The following is a 6000-nucleotide window of genomic DNA, read 5'->3' on the forward strand; positions in this document are numbered from 1 at the left end:
TGAAAACCATGCATGGCGTTTTGTAGGTTAGGCTTTAAAATTTGTTAAATTTTCGCTCAACTTTTAAAAAAAGACCAATGCATTGTGGTCCGAAACGGCAATTTAGCGAGAATGAATTACTTACTCTTTTTCTCCTTGATTTGTCTTCCTTCGATCTTGTTTTCCGTACTGAATATCAGTGCTACCGACGCCAGGGAGGCAGCTCTCACACCCTAGATCCCCTACCTATCGACCATGGATCGAGACCAACAGTTTTACGCCGACTGGGATTGAACACAGGCCCTTTGAAATGACAGGCAGTCACGCTTAAGGGGTTTAGTGTTTAGTGTTTTGCACCTAGAATAACGTGATTTCAGAGAATTATATGTTTTTCTCATGTGGTAAGTGTACAAGTAATGTGTACAAAATATAAAAGGGTAGGGTTACACTTCATTCGATGCATTTGAAATATTTGTTCAGCTATGGCTATCAAAAACCGACGATTTTCAAAAATCGCAACGCTTGTAGATTTGATAGTTTTGAACATTCTATATCGAAGCATTTTGGTGAAATGGATCAGAGGGCGCGCGTTGAGTACACCTTCTATTTCCGTTAGAGCGTTCCTTAAGGTTCAATTTACTTTGATGCATTTTCGAAAAATTCAAAAGCAGTTTTTTTCGACGCATTCTTCCAGATTGCTAAAAGCTCGCGTCATTTTGTCATTTTGGAATCGAATAGTGCGAGCATTTTGCAATCTGGACTAATGCGTCGAAAAAAACTGCTCTTGAATTTTTCGAAAAAGCATCAAAGTAAATTGAACCTTAACTCTTCATCGCTTGGTCGTCGTACACGTAGAACTTCCACCAGATTGCGCTTGACCGATTGGACTAGACGCTCCCAACTACCGCCCATGTGGGGCGACGCTGGTGGGTTGAAGTGCCAAGCCGTGGATGAAGTAACGAACTCGTTCATTAGTTGATTTTGGTCGATTACCAGATGGATCTCCTGTAGCACCCGGTTGGCACCCACAAAGTTGGTTCCTCGGTCGCTATAAAAGGCTACAGGTGTACCTCTTCGAGCGATAAAGTTTTTTAAAGCCATAATGCAAGAGCTTGTTGTTAGAGTGTTGGCTACCTCAATATGGACGACTCTTATCGTCAGGCAAGTCAGTAGAACACCCCATCTTTTTTCGACCCTTCGACCCATAGATACCTCAATTGGGCCAAAATAATCGACCCCCACATGTGCGAATGGCCTTGTGTATGCGGAAAGCCTTGCTGCTGGAAGATCGGCCATTTCTGGTGGCCGAGGAAGAGCGTCTCGGTTTTTGCACCACTGGCAGTTCTTGCGAATTTTGGCTAGAGTCTGTCTCAAACGGAAGATGCTAAATTTTTGACGGACTTCATTGACAACGATCTCGTAGTTGCGATGCAAATATTTTTCGTGGTAATGTGCAAGTATTAACGATGTCACTGGGTGAACTGGTGGTAGAATAACAGGGTTCTTCGCGTCACTATGTAAATAGGAGCACACTCCGGTTCTGTCTTTCATTCTCATGACACCCAAGTCATCTACAAATGGACTCAATTTATAGATAGAGCTGGTCTTCGGAATCTGCTTAACTGTTGCCACTTTTGCATCCAATGTTGCGACTTCATCCTGATATACATCCCGTTGCGCTTGTCGGAAATGGTATGCTTCAGCTTTTCGTAGCTCTTCGGATGAGAGAGGTCCAGAAACAGGTGAATCTTTGCAATGACGACGTCGGAGATTCGAGCAAAATCGGAGTACGTATCCAGTTACCGCTAACAGCCGCCGCCAACTTGAAAATCTGCAAACGTCGATTGCCGGTTCCGGAGCTTTGTAGTGAAGAAGTATACTGGGTCTCATGTCTTCCTCAGTGGAAAGAGATTTCAGTGGAAGCTCGGGCCATGTCTCCTCTATTTGCATCAGGAACTCAGGACCCCTAAACCACCTGCTTCTGGATGATAAATCGAGATGGTCCCGCCATCGTGTTCCATCGTCAGCCACGTTCATTCGGGTTGGTACCCATCTCCACTCTTGAAGGTTTGTTGACTCCAAAATTTCGCTAACTCTTGATCCTACGAATGCGCTGTACCGTTTGTGGTCGGCTCGTAGCCAACAAAGTACATTCCGAGAATCGGTCCAGAATGTGCGTTTGGAGATTTTCATTGTCAGGTTTTGTGTAACGCTAGCCGCCAGTCTGCAGCCGAGAACAGCAGCCTGGAGCTCCAGCCGTGGAATTGCAGTGTACTTGATAGGTGCTACCCGTGTCTTGGCAGCCCCCAGCGCGCATTCCACGTTACCGCCTTCCGTTAATCGCAGGTATACGACCGCCGCCATGGCGCATTCGCTCGCATCTACAAAAACGTGCATTTCGATAGTAGCAGCTTCCGTTGACGTCACAATTTGCCGGTAGCATCTAGGAATCCGCAGTAGTTCTAACTCTGGCAGCAAACGTACCCAATCACGCCATCTCTCGAACAAATTCTCAGGAATACTCTCGTCCCATTGAACATTAGCGCGCCATACTTCTTGCAGGAGGATTTTCAGCAGGATCAGGAAATGATCGATGAGACCTAGTGGATCGTAAATTGTCATTAGCGTCCGGAGAATCTCCCTTTTTGTAGGGCAACGACTTCCATTGAGCAATGCTTGATCAAATCTCGTCCAGCAAATCTTGTACTTGAAGACATCATCTCGCGTATCCCACCACATTCCCAGTATTTTCTGGTTTGCAAGCTCGGTAGTAATATTTAAGTCCTTTTCAACCGCCTTCTCTCCGTTCATTTTGAGTTGTACCAATGACGAGTTCGATACCCAATTACGGATCTCAAATCCACCTTGCATGTGTATGAACCGTACTGCTTCAGCCAGCTCAACCGCTTTCTGTTCCGTTTCTACGCTTATCACCATGTCGTCCACATAGTGCCCTTCTTTGATGACGGCTACCGCTTCCGGAAATTCTTCCTCGAATCTGTCGGCGTTCCTGTTCTTCACATACTGGGCCGTGGCTGGGGAACAGCTCGCTCCGAAGGTCATAACTTGCATTATGTATGTGCTCGGCCCGTCTTCATCACGATCACCCCACAGGAAACGCTGGCAATGCTGGTCTTCGGGAATGATCCCCATCTGGTGGAACATCTCTCGAATGTCCGCACACACACCGATCCGATACTCCCGAAACCGATATAGTATGCCAACCAACGATGCTAGTAGATCTGGACCAGTGAGGAGTGCCGAGTTCAAGGATATTCCATACGCTTGTGCGGCAGCGTCCCAGACAATCCGCACTTTTCCGGGTTTATTTGGGTTAAATACCGGGAAAATAGGCAAATATCGTACTTTGCTGCAAGCTCCTCCGATGTCAACTTTTTTTTTTTTTTTTTTTTTTTCCTTTATTTACAAGGCTTTCAGCCATTGGCTGGTTCGCCATGATGTCAACTTACGGATGTAGTTTTTCGTCCTATATTCCGCAATCTTCTCGTTCATGGTATTCGCCAGATCCTCATCCTTTTCCATGCGCTTCTCCAAACATCTCCAACGACGAACTGCTACAGCTTCATTATCCGGTAAACGAAATTTTAATTTGTTGGCCGAGCCAACTGGAGGGAGATTTCCGAAACAATGAACCACCACAGGAATTTTAGGTTGGTTAAAATTTCCTTTAATAAAGAATTAATTAGTTTTTAGAATACGGGTATATACATTTGCTTACGTTTAGTGCCTCCTAACCTCCTTTACCACGATTCCACTGAGCCAGATCTCCCAATTTAGGTTAAGCTGCATGAATAGGTATACATTTTAGGATAAGCTTTTTACTAATTCGTTTAGTTAGTTTAGGATTCAATTCTTACCTTTGTTCAAACTAGTATTACTAAATTATAGAATAAACAACTTGTAAGATAACCAATTGTAGGGTAATAAATTCTAGGGTAACCAATTCTAGAATAATCAATAAACCAACTGTAGGATAAATAATAATAGGAATTTATGAATCGTATGCAACTAATAATCCATCACTTCACAACTAACCACTTTTAATCGTAACTGCTTATAATTGTAACTGACTAAGCTCAAAAAACATCTAAATGCACTAGATTAAATTATTGCCTTACTACGATACCGTGGCCTTTGCATGAATCAGCAGTTTGCTTGTTCTCTCTCCCTGTCAAATTGCCTTTCATCGACCCTAACGCCAGTCATGCCAACGGTCGATGAAGACAAGGTGTTGTTAAGGTAGGTGCGTACCGTCCGAGGGACGTGACAGCACCCATGGTACATAATTTTTATGATCTCTAAGTAACTGGCATCACTGTACTATTTCTGTGCCTGCGGGTGTGTCAAAATTTGATTGTTGACACAAACAATTTTTGGTATCCGGAACAGATAATTTCGCCGGTGCCTTCAACTCACTCTTACCATAGAGGTAACTCTAAGACCAGAAGGTCCCGACTAAACGTGCTCAACTTTTTGGTTCTTACGGCCGTGGTCCGCAACAAGAACAAGGGAAGATACCGGCATCACCACGACGACCGGGTGGTTCGTTTCCCAAGCACGCTTTCGTCACTGATAGATAGAGCTGGAAGTAGGGCGTAACAGCCCCACGCCTACACAAACCAACATATCCATCAGGTAGTAGAAGTCTTCCTCTACTCGATGGTGATGTCGATTTGCCAGGGAGAGCCATGACTTCCGAGAAATCATCGAGAGAAAAAAGCTGTTACGCCCTAATTCGCCTAATTCCAGCTCTATCCAGTATTTTACGAGCGCTTATGGCCGCCACAATCTGACTGAGTTTTTGGTAGGGAACATATGATTTGACGTTTGGGTTGTGTCGTTTGACGTGTAAACGTTCAAATTTGCCTTGATTGGTAATGAAAATAAGTATTCCGAACTGATCTACGAAAGTGAATCGAACAGATCCGTAAAACGTAAAAGTATCTCCTGGGAGGTGATTCCGAAGGGTTCATCAATACTTTACTTCGGAGCAGATTAAAGTAATTCAGAATGAGAAGAGACTGTCTGAAAGTAAGTTCCTATGGAAGCTGATTCCATAAAATATATTTTCCTTAATGATTCGCACAGCTCTTGAATCAACCATCTGTACTAGTTTGGAAGAGGCGTGTAACAAAATGAATCCACCAGCACTACCCTGCATCTCGTCGGGTGTCATGAAAGAATCATCCATGTGAGCATGCTCATCGTCATCTTCACCATCGAAAGGCTGTGCGGCGACGTGGACAGTCCCGTCTGGCTGGAGAAGATATTCGCATCTACATAGTACTTCTCCGGAATGGTTTCGAACCGCAGGGGGTGATTTTGGCCAAATGGAATTGTGACGAATTGATTTCCTGCGTCATCCATTCCGTCTCCAGTAGCTCCTTGATGGTAATCCGAGTTTTGGAATTCTTGTCCAAAAGCGAAAGCAACACTCTCGAATTCTTCGCTGATTTCTTGTGGAATGATCAGTTCGCATTGCAGGACTTCCTTCAACGTCCACGAATAGGTTCTCGAAGAAAATCTTCTTCTTCTTCTTATTTCCTTTATTTAACGGCGGTCTCTGTTCCGCAATCTAGTGCCAATCACCGACGGACATCGATTGCCATCTATTGAAGGCAATCGAATGTGCAGGAAGGCAGCTTCCACACCTGCGTAGGATGTCGCACACATTCAACACACATGGGCCGGGACGGCTTTACTTCCCTTCTGAAGGAAGACGTGACCAGAGACCTCGGCTGGGATTGAACCCAGACCCATTGGGGTTCTTTTTTTATACAGGGGGGAATCTGCTCACAGACACCTGAGAAGGAACTCAGGGTGTGGGGATGGGAGAATTTCACTTCCGACCCACTAAACCTTACCATGTGTGCTTGGCCCTTGACCTCCCCGGAACCGCCCGAAGGCATTACTTCGTGGGAGGGGCCGCTGTAGCTCTATAGCGCCTCTCTAGCAATACTCTATCGATCTAGTCGGGCAGTAGGCCACTGTCGTTGTAGT

This window comes from Ochlerotatus camptorhynchus, unplaced genomic scaffold, assembly GCF_037179485.1.
Source record: "Ochlerotatus camptorhynchus isolate MF236.1 unplaced genomic scaffold, CSIRO-AGI_Acam_v1.1 ptg000185l, whole genome shotgun sequence".
In the NCBI taxonomy this organism is placed as follows: domain Eukaryota; kingdom Metazoa; phylum Arthropoda; class Insecta; order Diptera; family Culicidae; genus Ochlerotatus; species Ochlerotatus camptorhynchus.